The following is a 17,204-nucleotide window of genomic DNA, read 5'->3' as shown; positions in this document are numbered from 1 at the left end:
CTTTGGGGACCCCTGGACCTGCTGGGGCTGGACCCCGGCAGTTTGTAATAAATAGTAATTGTTTACTGTTTCTCTGAGTATTGCATAATCTGTACAATGAAAACGGCTTTTCAGTGCTTTGGTTATCTCTCAGATGGAATGGTCTCTATTTTTTTTTAACTGGTTATTATTGAAAAACGTCTCCAGTGAATCTAATCAACAATGTTATGCATACTTTACTATCCTTTTCCTAAGCATAACAGTAAAATGAATCTACCACTCCTACATTGTAGAGCCTGAGAATTCTTGTGAAATTAAACACAAAGTTATCTCTAGACATGGCAAAAACTAGGTGGATTGGGGATCCTATTCGAAGTAATAGTTTCAGTCCCTTATTAGCATGTTTTCAAATTTTAGAGGGGTGGAGAAATAACTTGTTTCCTATCTGCTGACTTCATTACCATAGGTACAAAAGTGCTGTTTATAAGGTAGCAATGTGCATGGCAGAATTAGGAGAACTGGGTTTCTTTTAAAGAATCAGTTTTGTTAATGTCTAAAAACCATTAGGTGTAAGTTTGAATCTGATAAAGATCCCAAAAATCTAATTCAATTAACACCCAAGCATCTCAGAGCTAGAAGAGGGTAACAAAGATCAGCTTTAATATTATGCAGAAACCCAGGGGAAGCCTTCTTTAATCAAAAAAGAGAGCGCATTGAAGTTGACGTCAAAATATCTGCAGTAATGGAATATTTCATATAGTACTATAGTAACAGAACAGATGGTGAATCATCTAAAATTATTAAAACTGAAAGGATATTTTAGAGGTAAAATAGGCAGGTTTAGGGAGTTTTAAAAATAAAGAGGGTCCATGGGGAAAGGACTGCAAAGTTGAGGGATGGGAGCTACCAAAAGGCACACATTCACAGAAAGAGAAAAGAGATGCCACAGGATAAGGGGAGAGGAAGGTACCCGTTCACAGAAGAAGGGGAAAGCCACAGGGAGTAGAGAAACAAAAGGGAGAAAGAGGAAAACAGATTTTCACAGGGGATAGAGAATTCTGCCACAGAAGAGGGAGACAAAGGGGGGGGGGGGCACGTGGGGTTTGAGCTTTGAAGCTGCTATAGTGACCAATCAGAAGGGAATATCAAAAGACAAAGAACTGCAGCCTTTTAAACCTTAGGAAGAAGGGGCTTACACCCTTGAGACCCCCTCTCTACATGGGAGTCTGTGCTTATTTTCCAATACATTTCCATCTACCACCTTTTGTCCGTGGCTTCCTTCTTCAAATGCACCTGGACAAGAACCCGGGAAAAGAAATCACCTTTGCATCCTGTCCAGAGGAAAACCACGCGTTTCAGTTTGGTTTCTGCATTTCAAAACCACGTGTGGCTTCTGTTTGGCATCGGAAGGCTCTTTGGTCTGGCCTGTGGAGATGCCTGTCAAAGTGTGACTTAAAAGGGACTCTAAGTCTGTTCAGCATCCCTGCATCTGCCAGTACCCATAACTCTAACCTACACGTTGACCCACTCACTCAAAAGTTTTTAATGAAATATAAGCAGAGCTATTCATTCTTCATCATGCCCCACTCCTCATCCCTGCAGTTTCACTTCCAACTGACTTGAGTTTCCTCCTGAAAAAGATTCCTCACTAGTATCCTTTGTTTTAATCTTCCTCTTGCTCCCATATCTCAGGGCAGAATAACTTTTCAACACAACTTTTGTCCTGTTTTCCTTCATATATTTGGGGCATCTTCACAGGAAATTGTACTTTAAAGAAGATGAAGATTAGTGAGGGCCGGGAAAGCAGAGACACAGTGTCTGCTTCCTGTGCATCAAGTGTCCCCCCCATCCCCCTGCAGACAAAAATGTTGGAGTCATCTTAAGTTTCTGCAGCTCCTTCTCCACCACTGTGCAGGCAAACCTTAAATGTCATTGAAGCAACCTCAGATCACCCCTTTTCCATCCCATTGCTCTGCCTCGTTTCCACGTTCACAGTCTCTTGTCTGGGCTTTTACAATAGCCCTTAATCTCATCTCCTGCCCCGAAGGTATTCACAGTCTAGACCTCTTCCGTACTATCAGAGTGATATCTAACAAGTAAACCCGATTGTGTTGCTCTTCAGAATAATATTCCTCAATGATTTCCCGTGTCCTTACATAAAATCCAGATTTAATTGCACATAAGATAACTCCACCCCATGGACTTTACACTTGAGCGTGAGGTTCGGCTCGATATAACGCCTAGGAGGAGGCAGTGGTCACAGGCTGTCCACGTAACAGTGGACCTAAAATAAAATCTTGAAACTTTAAGACAGTAACAGGAAATAGACCGTGACTGACATTGTACTGCTTACATAGTTAATTTTAGTCAACATGCAACATGGAGGTGAAGAACTTGAACTCACACATCAGGTTGCCCCAGTCCAAATTCTGACTTTTCTCCTTACTAATCTGTTCTTGGGCAAGAAATAAACCACTTGAAAAAAAGAATTAAACCACTTGGGCCTCCTTTTGTAAAATAGGGTTAATAATTGTTCCTACATCACAGGTTATTGTGAAGATTAAATTAAATAATACAGTGGATATGTAAAACATTTAGAACAGTCCTTGCCCTTAGTAAACTTTCAATAAATATTAGCTTTTGTTGACTAATTTTAAAAAGCTGGTTATTATGATGTCTTATTGTGTTACATTTCTGGAGTATCTGGAGTATTTTTCCTAATTTTAAACTAAAATTGACCTCATATGAGGACATAATATTTTCTTTTATTCAAGTGAGGGGAAAATGATAATTTAACAGTGCGAGGTCCTAAATATATAAGAATTATTACCTAAATTTATGTTTATCAAAATCAAGTTTCCATAATTTCTGTGTCTTTATTATTAAAATATCTTTTGTCTTCTATAAACAACCAGCAAACTCCATTTCTTACCAGTGATAATTCAAATGGCTTTATTATTTTTTCCTGAATTTTCTAATCCCAACTGTTTTCTCTTATCTTTTTTAAAGCAATACCTGGAACAGGAATATACTCAAAAAACTGAGGTGACCAGGCTAATTTTATCTTCTTTGTTATCAACCTAATCTAACTGTATTTTTATCCACCGATGCTGACTTTTTCACATACTTAATATTATTCCTCTTGATTTCAAAGTTTAATGATTCTTTCTTGTTCTTGACCCCATTGTATTCTCATATTCCAAGAGAAAAATTGCCTTAGGAAGTACTCTCTCCATAGCTTTTATTTTTGATTCTTCATTAACTGGTTTTGTTCCGCCTTCCAGCCAGCATGGCCCTTTCTTATATTGAAAAACGTGTGCTTTAGTTCTTTATCCACTCCGCCCCCCAACAGTGAATTTCTTAAACAACAGTTGTGCACTTAATTTATTAAGCCACTTGTTGCTTATCCATTTTCACTACTGTACTAAAATTATAGTCTTATATATGTATTAGTATTTTCATATTAATGTTCCATAACATTTAAGATATTTTGTAATATACACTTTTTTTTGTTATTTTACTTTTTTTTTTCTTAAAAGCTTCAGTAAGTAATCACTGACCTTTGGCGTTAAATTTGACACCTTCTCCATCTGGCTTCTATCATCCTTCTCTGATTAGATCTGAAACTTGATCTACCCCAAAACCTTCCCTCCAGTCCAACTGGTCTTTTCATTTGCTATTGTCCCAACCTACCTGTTCTCTCTTGTAGGTCACAGCCAGACATGCTTGGGGCTGGGCCTTCGCTCATGATTTCCCCTCCAAGTGGAATGTCCTTCCCTTTCAGCCAAACCTTTAAAGCCCAGTGTGAGTTCCACCTCATCCAAGAATCCTTTGTTTCTCACTTCAGCCGTCAATGTCTTTAAGCTTTTATGAATAGCAAGGGATATAGAATAAATCCTTTTGGGAGACCTGGGGGGATCGAAATGCATAAGTTGCAGTCTTGCATCTGTTGTTTATTTGCTGCGGACACTGACATAGGCTGGCTAAAAACTTAGTTTCTTCATCTATCAGATTAAGTTATTCACACCTCCCTGCTCTACCTCCTTAGGTAAAATAGTGTATATAAAAACATTTGAAAACTTTTTAGAAATCTATTCAAGCTTGTCGTGTTATCACAAATCAAACACTGCATTGTTAGTTGTCTTGTGTTGGTCTGTTCTCTTCTGCTGTTACTGTTATTCAGTTTCCATGTGTTCATTTTGACTCCCTACATTTTTAATTATTTTTTTAAACTTTATTACAGTGATATTAATGGTATTAGGATCAAAAAACAAAAAGAACCAATTATCTTAGAGGCATAATTGGGGTTTTACCTCCTAATAAAGTGGGAAAGAAGCTTGTATTCTTATCCTGGCCACTTGGAGATAATAAATTGAAGATATCTGACAGAAACTCTTACTGAAAGAAGGTCAGCAAGAGAGAAAACAAAGATGGTTGGCTTTCCCAGCTTAAATAGGTCTGGCTTGGTGTAGTCCACAGACTTATTAGAAAACAGGATGTTGAAGAAAGACAGTAGAGCTTGGGCTCATACCATTTTCTTTAATAGAAGTATAATTTGCATAAAATAAAATAATGCATTAGTTTGAATTTTGACAAACATGTTGAATAATTCTCTGTTGGATAAAAATACTTAATTTATTTTTTATTCACCTATTGATGGACATTTGAAGTGTTTCTTGATTTTTGCTAATATGAAAAACTAGAGGCCCCATGCAGGAATTCGTGCATGGGTGGGGTCCCTGGGATGGCCTGTGGGATTGGCTGAAACTCACAGTTCAATGCCACCTGTTGCTTCTGCCTCCACTTCTGCTCATCCCAGCTCCACTGCACCTGCTGCAGCGATGCATGCCAGCCATGAGCCCTGCATTTGGCACCCGTCCAGAGGGGGTGGGAGGGGGCTGGGACACAACTGGCCCTCAGGGCAGGTGGTGGGACACCTTGCCGGCTTGAATCCAGATCTGTCCCACTGATGTTTTCACAGGTTGTCAGGAGTCACCTGGCAACCTGTTGGGGTCCAACCCCAGCAGGTCCAGGGGTTCCCAAAGGTGTGATGGGGTCGGCAAAGAAGAAATGACACAGAGACAGCGTTCAGTTGATCAGCAGCCTAGCCAGGTTCTCCAGCCAGGTTCTCCAGCCAGGTTCTGTTCTTATTCTCCTGTTACATCTGTATTTATACCAGTTGATTTTAATCCTATCCATTCTATTCCAAAGGTTAGGGTGTTTGTTATCTCCATTCCAAGTTCGCTACTCTATTGTTCTGTTAAGCTACAAGGAAGTAACTGAAGGAGATTATCCTAAGTAAAGATTATGTAGCCTAAGCTTGATTGTTCATACTTAAAGTGATTAACTACCAGCCAGGCACTTAGTTAAGGGGTTTTACTGATTTATTCCCTTCCTTAGTCCTGTTAATCCCTAACTCCAGGGAAAAATCCCCACCTGGGGAAACAACCTTTCTTGGAGAGGTGACCTTGGTTAAAACACATAGCGCTAAGAAGGGGAGCAAACATATTAAGAACAGTATGCCATATACGCCAGGTCCCTTGAAACATATGCTGTGCAGATGTTTCTTCCCTGCAGCGACTGTGTCAAGCAGTAAGGATGGACCGGCTTCTGGCAGCAGCCACTTTTATATCATTTCTTCCTTGTGGAGCATCTAGGGAGGAAAAGTGCCGGAAGCTGACTTTCAGGAGGCAGATGGTGTTGTCGGGATTGTGCTGGTGGCACTGGTCTGTTGGTGCCTGGACCATTCTCCGGAGATTGGATTTGCAAGACTACTGAGGGAGTGAGTGGCTGCTGCCAGGCTGGTGGGCCATAGGGACGGGTCAGTCAGCTGAGCGGTGTTCCCATTGTGGGAGCGCACTGACCACCGGGGACAGCTCCTGCGTTGAGTGTCTGCTCCCTGATGGTCAGTGCAAGCCTAAGTGACTGAACAACCAAATGACTGGTCAACCAGTCGCTATGATGTGCACTGACCACCAGGGGACAGACACTCAATGCACAGGATAGGGCTCCCTCCAGTCTGGATAGGGCATGTGTGGGTCAGCCTCCCTCCTGTCTGGATCGGGACTGTGGGGATCGAGACAAAACCAACTATCCAACATCCCCCAAGGGTTCCTGGATTGCAAGAGGGTGCAGGCCAGGCCGAGGGACCCCACTGGTGCATGAATCTGTGCACCAGGCCTCTAGTGTATAGATAAGCTGCTATGAATATTCATGCATAGGTATTTTTGTAGGTTTATATTTTTATTATTTTTGCATTTGTTACCAACTGGATAAAAAACAAGCTCCAATGATACACTTTTTTCCAGAGACACATTTTAAGTCTAATAATACAGAAAGATTGAAAGTAAAAGAATAGCAAAAGATATAGCGTGTACACTGTAAGAAAACTAGTAGGGTTATATTGATAGTGAATAAAGTACACTTCAAGACAAGGAATACTAATACAGATTTTAAAAAAAACAACAACAATCATTTCATGTGGTAAAAGAGCCAATTTGTAACAAGATATAACAATCTTAAATTTGTATGATAAAATCATTGAATTCCAAAAGAGAAGAAAAAATTTACAGGACTAAAGTGAAAAATAGACAAATGCACAATTATTGTTAGAGATTTTAACAATTTTCTCTCAATAGACAATGGAACAAGTAGAAAAAAATTAGTAAGGATATAGATAAATTGAATAATATTATCAATGATCTAACATGAGGACCTGATCAATATTTATAGAATATTATAACCAACTACAGATTATATGTTCTTTTTAAGTGCGCATGGAACATTCACCAAAGACTATCTGCTAGGCCATAAATAAGTCTCAATTCATTTTATAGTATTAGACTACAGTGGAATGAAATTAGAAACCAATAACAATAAACTTATCTAGAAAAAGCCCATTTGGGGATTGGGAATTAAGCAACACATTTCTAAATTATTGATCCATGGATCAAAGAAGAAGTCATAAGGAATATTTAAAAGTGTTCTATGAGGAATGACAATTAGAATACAACATCTTAAAACAATCTGTGTGTTCATGCCTTTTAACCATTGTATTGTCTCAGGAACTACTTAATCAAATTCATATTTTATTCTTTTTAGAAGAACTGAAAAGTAGATAGGCAGAAGAGCAGACTGAAGGCTGAGAATTATAGGGATCATGCCCACCATCAGCCAATGTTTTTATTCTCCTACAATTGTAAATCATGAATCTTGGTTGAACCAATAAGTAAACATCCTTTCAATGGCAATAAACAGAATGATAAATGTTTTAACAATTTCCCCATAATAAACCCCAGGGGTGTGTATGATGTTTCCTATTCCACTCAATGAAGCACTAGCGGAAATAGTCTGGATACTCTTAATACTGATAGAGGTTATAACTAAAGAATAAGTGAGATGGTGATTAAAGAACGGAATAGATAACCAAGGAAAAATTCTGAAACCTCTGTTCTGAGACCTGGACAAAGGCATCTGTCTCTGATTTTAGTTCAATTCTTAAGAAATATAAGTAGTCTGTGTAAATGATCTCTTGGGAGGCCCCCTCTTTCAAACACGAAACCTATTATTTTAATTAGCATTGGTTGTTGTGCCAATATAAGGGAAAACTTTGCTCAGTGCCATAAAGAAAAGTAGGGGATTAATTCTAAATCTAATGCATATCTTCCAATTTACAAATTCTTTTATTTGGAAGAATATTTTTTTTTAAATATATTTTATTGTTTTTTTAGAGAGGAAGGGAGAGGGATAGAGAGTTAGAAACATTGATGAGAGAGAAACATCAATCAGCTGCCTCCTGCACACCCTCTACTGGGGATATGCCCGCAACCAAGATACATGCCCTTGATCGGATCAAACCTGGGACCCTTGAGTCCGCAGGCCAATGCTTTATCCACTGAGCCAAACCGGTCAGGGCTGGAAGAATTTATTTTTAAATAAAACTCAAACCAATCTCTCTCTTCTCTTTCTCTCTTTCTTTCTCACCCCCCCCCCAAAAAAAAATTGTTTGCAATTTGTAATCATGATTTGAACTTTTCAAAAGCTGTGTGAGTCATATCTTTCCCTTTGATAATTTCCAAGTGACGAAACTGTTTTATAGATCAGTCCTTGCTTTTAATGATTCAATATATTTTGTTTGTGTGGGACTGAGAAAATAAATGGGAAATGTCATTCACGAATATGAGTCTGGAAATGAATATGTAGAAGCACATGATCAGTTCACTGGGGGGAAGGGAGTATGTTTTTCTGAGCCTTTTGCCTTTCTCCATTCTCAAACCTGCTCTTTTCCTGTTTTAGTTTTCATATGAAATTGGTGCAACGATATGGTAGGGTGAAAATCACAGGATTTGACATATGTGGGCTTTGCATTTATGTACATGATAGAGAGCTGTTCAAAATTTAACCATCTTAAAAGCTCTAGCCATACTTTTATAATTGACAAACATTGAGTTATATAGGGAAACTTTAGAATATACATCATTTCTTTTCATTTAAAATCCCCTCTTTTCATTCATTTCTGCAGGCAAAATTGATACTTTAATAATATTAAGAAAATAAATAAAATAAATTTGCCTACAATGTATTGCAGTTCCAAAAATATTTTACTTCCAATAATATGAGTTTATCTCAACAGCAAACTTAGGATTTGACCAGGATAGGAATTATCTTTATCCTAAAGAGAGAGGCGAAAAGAAGGAGGAGGACAAGGAGGAGGAAGAGGAGAAGGAGGAAGAAGAGGAGCAGGTGGAGGAGAAGAAGACAAAGAAAGGAAAAGCCGAAGGGGGAAGAGATTAGGGGAACTGAGGAACAAGAGTGGCCAATCTGGTCTCTCCAAAATGTGTTAGGAGTGGTTAAAAATAAGGAAATGTGCTAGTGAGAATAGCTGCCAACATGCTACATAGACAAGTGCATTTTTCATACTTGAAAACCAACACTTTTTTTACAGATGAAAACAAACAAAAAGTTTTGTAGAAATACCTGTTTCATAATTGGTGCTATTGTGTCTTTTTATGACTGCATCTTGGGACAAGAAAAATATCCCCTTTTTAATCTTTTAAAATTTCAACAAACATTTGTAGGCATTTAGAGAGGCAACATTTTGCTTTGTCTGCTTCTCTGATGCAGAGCTGCTGCTAGCTGCTAAGACTGGCTGCTGAGCTCACCATTTCTGTGGACTGTTCTGGGTCCCCCTGCAGGAAGCCATCCAGGTGGATACTTTCCTGAGCATCCAGGCCTGCTATTCTGCTTTCTACACACCCCTTCTGAGCGCAGGCATCTAGGGGGCAGTGAGCTTTCCTTTATTTCTGGTCCAATTGTTGCTTCTCAGGTCTGGCTTGGGCTCCGATCTTGGCATTTATGTCACAGGTATCACCGGAGAAGCTGCTGGGAAACCAGATGGCGGGCCTAACTGAGGACAGCAGCATCTGCTGTGGTACTCACTGTGCCTGTTGCCTGCTCTCTCTGCTTCCTGTTGATGTGATTGCCTTGTGTGGTCATTTTCATTCTGTCAATGCTATTCACCTTTCTACAGACCTTTCCAAATGTGGGTATCTTTCTGTAACTGTTTTCATGCATTTGCTCTGCCTGGAGCCCCGCCATCCAGGAAGGCTCATGACTTGGCTGGCTTCCTGTGGGTCCTTCGAGGGCTTTTGCTTACAGGCCACTTCCTCAACGAGCCTTTCCCTAAACACCCTTTATAAATTTACAACATGCCGCTCTCCTCAACCTCCTCCCCTGATATTTTTCCTTGTTTTCCAGCATTATCCTTTTCTATAGCAGCAGCACCTGCTGTATTCTATATTTAACTTACTCGGATGAAGGCTGTATCACTAGGACACAGAATATAAGCTTCACGAGGGCAAAGTTTTGCCAACTTTTGTCTGTTTGCTTAGTTACTGTATTCTAAGCATCTGAAAATTGCTGGCGATCGCTTAGCACTTGAAATTTGTTTGGTTAAATGATAAATTGCACTGTAAATTTTGAAAGATCAGACTTCTGGCTTTGCATTTGGTCTTATTCATTTTGCTTAGTACAGTGCTGAAGAGTTGAAGGGCATAGGTAAGTAGCATTTGCTATGTGTCCTGGATATTTTATTTATCTTCTTTAATCATTACTATAATCCAAGTCCTTTGGCAGAGAAGTACAGCTAGAAATTAGCAGGGTCAGGATGCAAACTAGTTTCATCTGGCTCCAAAATTGGAGCCTTTTTCTTCAGAAGCATAGTGTCTACCAAATAATAGTCAATAAAAGCCCCTTGAAATGAATGATGTTTGCATAAATCACATGTAGCTAGAAACTGAATGCCAACACTTCTTGGTTAAAAAACAAACAAAAAACTGCACCCTAGCTGGTGTGGCTCAGTGGGTTGGAGTGTCATCCCATACACAGAAAGGTGGTGGGTTTGAGTCCGGTCAGGGCACATACCTAGGTTGTGGGTTCGGTCCCAGGTTGGTATGTGCAGGAGGAGGCAGAGCTGATTGATGTTTCTCTCTCAAAATAAAACAAAACAACAACAACAACAAAAAACCCTTTAAATTAGCTCCCTACGAAGTGACAACCCCCAAAGAAAGCATTATCTAAAACTACCACGGATACTGGATATTGTGGAAGCCATAAAGAAAGATGAGCAAGATGAGATGATAGGGGAAATAGGTTCCGTGTAAATAATACAAGGTAGAAATGACAAACTACTAAGGTATCTCTAAAAAATGAAAAGTAACCAACATTTATTAAACAAGTACTATGTCTTAATTTTTGTGCTTACCTTTTTCTTATAAATGTATTTCATAAAACTCAAAATGAGCCTAAATTTCTAGTGATGAGAAAACTGAGGTGCAAAGAGAGTTGAAGACTGATCCTAGCAGAAGTAAGCTAACCCCGCAATAGCAAGCGTATAAGGAGAAACTAAGTTATTAATAGGTGACCAGCAATAAACCCATGGTAGTCTATAAATACCTTAGGTATAGCCAGGGATCCAGTTAATTAAAAAATCAGACGTATTTCACATTACTCTTTTCAACTTCTGTATCAATGGCACATTTCTCACCTCCAAGGAAAAATGGTATAATCAAATGTATTTAGAATTTGAAATCAGCTACATGTGAGTTTAAATGCTGGCTCTGTGTGGTCATGATTAAACCAGGATCAGCATCACATTAGAAAAGTGAAAACACGACTTCCTCCACAACATGTTACAAGAATTAAATGAGATAACTAATATCAAGAACCGAGTAGAGTACCAGAATTTAGGCCATGTTAACAAGACATGAAGAAACAAATTTGTGGTTTCTTATGTTCTCATTCTCTCATCTCTAGTTCTCTCTCTCTCTCTCTCCCTCTCTCTCTGAGACACACACACACACACACACACACACACACACACACACACACACACATTTTGTACCCAGGTTTGTACCCAGGGCACTTTGGGATGTTGCTATTTTTTGAGCATCGTTTTTTATTCCAAAGCCCTTCTGCTCTCAACTCTGCTGGTTTTCTCCTGAGGAAGATTCCCAGACATGCAGATCTGCTAGCCCACTGAGGAGTTTATTGGCAACAAACAAACTCCTATAGACGAGGGTGAGGGCCACGGGGGAAAGTTGTAGATAGAGTCCTAATGAAAGAGAGGAATGAAGAAAGTAGCTGGAAATATCTAGGCATTTGGAACAAATGGGAATGTCTCCTTCTCTTGGGGATAATCACAACTTAAAAAATCTTTCTTACTGGACTGTTAAGATGCAGAAGTGGAATTCTGGGATTCTAGTATAATCTAGCCATCAAAAACAAACTAATAACTATAAAATATAAAATATAAAATATCAGATTAAAGGCAGCTTTCCAGCTGATTAGTCGTTTTGGGAGGGTTGAAGTAGTTCATGGATGTCTACTGACATGCATTTAATGCATCTGAAGTTTAAGGAAGGATGTAGAAACATGTTACTAGTTTACCTGCAATAAAATAAAAATGCTTTATAAAGTATAGGTCTATTTCATTATATGTAATTTTTTTCCTAGGAAAGTTGATTGTAAAGTGATTATCAGTACATTGAATAATTTTTCAGGGGTTAGCCTGATAACATTGGTGTGTATTTCTATTAAAGAAAAACAAAATGTGTTTAAAACATAATAATTTAAAGAAACACCTACACTTGTATGAAGAATATTGCTCAACAAATATTCTATGAATGTAAAATACTTAAAGTAAGGCTTTTAAATTGTAACTATAGCTGACACTTAAAGAGAAATGACGGTTTATCTAAATAGCACATAGTGAGCCTATGCCTTTTTTTTTTTTCTTTTTTTTCCTATTTTGCGCTGTTCCTAATCTAGAGTGGAAAAACATCCAAGTCTGGTTGTTCAGAACTTTTTCCCTCTTATGGAAATTGTTAGTTACAGAAAGGAGCTATTGGATCAAAGTTTAAGAGTGAAGGATATAAAAAGAAAAACAAAGTAAGTGAAAATCAGAAAGTTCATGAGAAAATAGACTCAAACCTATGGATTAAGGAAACTAGAAAACCCAGAAAATAAACCTGCTGCTAACATTTAGCAAATCTTTTCTTAGTTTTTCTTTTCGGCATTTCCTTAAGGTACTGAAGAGAATTAAACACTACAATTGTAAAATAGGATTAAAATATCAATTTCAGAAAAAGACATTTCCTAGTATTTCTCAGCTCTCCTAACTCAGGAACAAAAGCCTGTAAGTTTTTTGAGCACTTATCCACAGTCACTAATTATAGAATACGACTATAACTACTTCCTTATCTGTGAGACTTAATGAACCAATAATTTTCTTAGTATGAATTTAATTTTAGAGTACTTATTATTATAAATGTGGATCTCTGTTCAAAGAATCGTATACTATTTATTACTACATATCTTTGCTTTGTATTGCCTTATTTTTTGTATAATTTAACTACTATTTTTGTAGATGTCATTATATGTATTAACATAACTTATTTTTTCTTTTATAATTTAAGTTAGAAAATTAATTTTCCTCTTGTATAAGTGAGAAAACTAAAAGAAAGAAGGCATGGAAAGGGAAACAGAAATGTCAGCAGAATTTAGTAATCTAATTCTTAATATGTTTTCCTTTCTGGCTACTTAAAATAATATTGTTTGTGTTTCCATTATTTATGGGTTTTCCAATTATAGTATCTGGCCTTAAAAGTTGTAATACAAAATCTTCTGTCTGAAAAGTGGTATAACTGAATGAAGTTTAAAAACCATGGAAATGTGTCACTTAGCATTCTCATAATAAAATGCCATTATGGTGTTACCGGTGTCAGACCGAATGAAAGAAAAAACGGACATGCGTGACTTCTGAAAACTGTATCCTGGGGTATCAGAAACAAGAAACTATGATTCTTACTTCAAATCTATATTTCATCAAAGTCTTTTTGAGATGGTGTTGCTCATCTTAGGTCTTGTGTATTTTGATAACAAGTTCACCCTTTTAAATATCCTAAGGCACATTAACTGGCTAGGATCAATGGGAGAGAAAGAGATAATATATCCTACAACAAATATATTCTCTTGGTGTGTTTCTGAAAGTGGATGACTTGGAAAAAGGCTTGAGAAGCACTGCGTAGTGGTTAGGAACATGGATTCTATAGCCAAAGAGCCTGGGTTTTAATTCTGACTCTAGTACTTCCAGCTGTGACCTTATGCTTTTTGTAAATTATTTAACTTTTTGGTGCCTCGGTTTTCACATGTTTCAAATGGAGATGACCACAGTATCTAATTCATCAAGTTGTTAAAAGAAATCATTTTATAGTTCTCAAAATAGTGCCAGACAAAAAAGTTAGCACTATGCGTTATTATTATGGCTAATCGCCTCCCCAAAAATATGTCTGACAAATCACTATAAATTTTGAACTCCTTCATTTATTTTTTGAAATAGAATATTTTGTATAAGTTAGCTTATTGTTGAGCTGTCTGAAAAGAGACACCGGAATATTCCCATATTTATATGATAAATGAGGCTAATGCTTACCATAGAGATTTGTGAAATATTTGATTACAGTAAGACAGCTTCCTTTGGGGAAGGAATCTTCTAAATATTTTGCCACACCGGGCCTGGCCAGTGTGGCTCATTTGGTTGAGCGTCGTCCCATGCACAGGAGGCCGCCAGATCGATTCCCAGTCAGGGCACATGCCTAGGTTTCAGGCTTGATTCCTCAAGAGGGGACATGCAGAAGACAGCTGATCAATGTCTCCCTCTTATGGATGTTTCTATCTCTCGTTCCCTCTCCCTTCCTCCTGCTGAAATCAATAAAAATATTTTAAATTTTCTTAAATATCTTGCCTGGTGTCTAAGTCCTAAACATGGAATATTAATGAAAATAGTAGGTCTAGAAAGAAAGTATATACAGAATATATATATATAGAGAGAGATTTGTTCCTTATTGTAGTAAGATGCTGTAGCAGCTCCAGCCTCCCAACTTCCCAGACTTAAATCCAAGAGGAACAAAGACCCAGAAAAACTCATGTTGTATCTTACTTGAATATATATATACACATACTGATGTTACAATGTTACTCTCTAAGTATTGGAGCACTAGAAATATGACAGATATGTGACTGGAGTTCACTCATTTGTTTTTGTTAATCAGCAGCAATGCCCCCTTATTCTAGTTATAGTACCCCAACTCTGCTTTTGACAAATGTTTCTATACCATCATCACCTGACTGTTCATAGGTTTCAAGTGAGGTTTCCTCCTATTTCCAAGGGCAGGGCATTTGGCTTAGGGAAAGCCACCAAAGCACAAAGCTTGGCTTTGCCCTGGATGGAATGATGACTGCAGGAATGGGCATGTGACCCAACTGGAGTCAGTGAGATACACCATGAGTTTTTCTGGGTCTTTGTTCCTCTTGGATTTAAGTCTGGGAAGTTGGGAGGCTGGGGCCGCTATAGCATCTTACTACAATAAGGAACAAATCTCTGGAAAAGCTGTCACCATAGAAGCCAGAGCTAAAGGATACAGCATGACTAGGTGCAGGTAACATTAGTTGAGCTCCAAAATCATCCCAAGCCTAAAGATAGTTGTAGACAATAAAACTTGAACCAATGAACTCCCTTCTTCCCTTCCTCCTTCCCTCCCTCCCTCTCTCCTCCCTCCCTTCCTCCGTCTCTCCTTCTCTCCCTCCCTCCCTCCCTCCCTCCCTCCCTCCCTCCCTCCTTCCCTCCCTCCCTCCCTCCCTCTCTCCCTCTCTCCTTTCTTTCCTTCCCTTTCCTTCCTTCCTTCCTTCCTTCCTTCCTTCCTTCCTTCCTTCCTTCCTTCCTTCCTTCCTTCCTTCCTTCCTTCCTCCCTCCCTCCCTCCCTCCCTCCCTTCCTTCCTTCCTTCTCTCCTTCCTTCCTTTTCTCCTTCCTTCTTTCTATTCCATGTTCCCTTTCTTTTAAGCCAATTTGAGTCATTCTTTTGTCTCTTATAACCAAAACAGACTTGGTATAGTGACTAAAAATTCTTTAGGGCTATATCTTCTCTTTGCTTGTTTCTGATAAATGTATTTTTAAATGAAAATAGTTAAGCTAGAAAATAGGCAAAATATACCAATTTAATAATTATAACTTTTTCTGATTATAATTGGTGTCACTTTTATTCTTATTTTATTTTAGGCTTTTTTGCATGTGTAGGTGTTTGTTTTTAAGACTGAATTAAGTTCACAGATTTTTTGGTGTCAGATTTCGAGTTTGAATTCTGCTTGTGTGATCTTAGGTGACTTTTTCCTAACCTCAGTGTGCTTGTTTTCTTCAGTTTTTAAATAAAGGACATGAAAGTGTTTATCTGTCAGGGTTGTGGGGAGCATGAAATGAAATAGCACATGCAGATGTCTTAGCCCAGTCAGTGACTGGCACATAGTAAGCCTTCAAATCTTAGCTCTGCTATTAGTTGAAAGACTGGCATTTAGGATCCCACTGGCTGTTCAGTTTTCTTCTGATTGTGTTTCAGTCATTTAAATCAGAGATAAAATAAAATTGGTGTCTCATCAGGTTTATTTTATTTCTAGAGAAAGCTAACTCGTATAACACAAAGGCAACCTCTTTGTTGAATTAGCAAAGCATTTTATTGGATTTCAGATACTCTGGGGCTGAGCCTAGTGTTAAATTGCACTGTATATCAGACCTTCATTAATATAATTGCTGTTTTATGAGTTTTTATTTTTATCCCTAAGTTATTTACTTTCATTTTACTTTTAATTTGAATTATTTGTATTGATTAAATGATTTCTGGCTTGGCAAATAAAAGCACAAACAGAAGCATTATTAGTTAACAAAATTAATAATTGAAGATCAGACTTCCATTACTGAAAGCTTTGAGCTGCTTCAAACATATGTCTATGTACACCCTGAGGAGTTTCTCTCCACAGTTGCCCCGCCCTCTAGTGGTAGTTACAAGAATGCCATTTTGTAGTCCCCTGCACAGGAAATGCCTGTTCTTACTTCAGTTACCACAATCCTTTTACAGGAAGTTAGGTGTGGTCTTTGAAGGAGAATTAAAAAAAAAAAAAAAAAATGAAAAAAAGCATGATGGAATTTTATCTGCAGTCTTCTTGATGCCAGTTTATCAATCCCAAAATCTGAGTATAAAAGATTCTGCAGGGGTAATGTTTTAATATTCTTATTATGCTTGTTCTCTGTGATGCTTCTGTATCTTTACAGTAGAATCCTTGGGGGAATCAGCAGAGGACCACTTTCATTTTGAACCTGCTGACTGCATGTGTTAGCATGTCTCTTTTATTAGAACATCCAGGCATGGCAGTTCTCTGCTTGCACACTCCGGGGAGGGACTGCCATGCCTGTCTCCAGGCAAAAGGGTCTCTGGGGCTGGGTGAGGAAGATGAGGGCTGTTTGGAGGCACTGTGATACTGAAGGCAGTCTGCTGGCTGGGGGCTGAAAGGTCCTACCTAGTCTACTTCGAAAACAAATGTGGAGACGGTACCGTAGCTTATGTTATTTTTAATGTCCCTGTTTTGTCTGGTGCATGCTACAGAAATTACCCAGATATTAAGGAATTGTACTCTTAGAAAATGCACTTCATAATAACTGGCAATTCTCATTCCTGTACAGTGGGGTTAAAATGGATTGACATTTTTTAAAAGAGGGGAAAATAGGTAAATTATTGAATACAGATGACATCCCGGTGTCAAGATTTTGGTTGTATTATTTTAAAAAGCATAGACACTCCTGCCACTGATTGAGAGGTCACATTCGGTGTGATTGGTGTGC

At 38.2% G+C, this 17,204-nt stretch overlaps 1 protein-coding gene across 3 annotated transcripts in view; it reads left to right on the top strand.

The window, feature by feature from the left end:
• SCN2A (sodium voltage-gated channel alpha subunit 2) overlaps positions 1 to 17,204 on the top strand; it is a 127,114-nt gene that overhangs the window by 11,656 nt on the left and 98,254 nt on the right. For 2 of the 3 annotated variants that reach the window (XM_036320463.1, XM_036320465.1), the window contains exon 1: positions 16,485 to 16,579. The exons of the other annotated variant lie outside the window; for it this stretch is intronic. The gene's annotated coding sequence lies outside the window, so the exon portion shown is untranslated. Of the gene's footprint in view, positions 1 to 16,484; positions 16,580 to 17,204 lie in introns of those variants that run through there. 3 annotated transcript variants of the gene reach the window in all.

Source organism: Myotis myotis, unplaced genomic scaffold (assembly GCF_014108235.1).
Source record: "Myotis myotis isolate mMyoMyo1 unplaced genomic scaffold, mMyoMyo1.p scaffold_m19_p_8, whole genome shotgun sequence".
Classification (NCBI taxonomy): Eukaryota; Metazoa; Chordata; class Mammalia; order Chiroptera; family Vespertilionidae; genus Myotis; species Myotis myotis.
The sequence above is the reverse complement of the archived record's forward strand: the minus strand, read 5'-3'. Positions and strand labels throughout refer to the sequence as shown.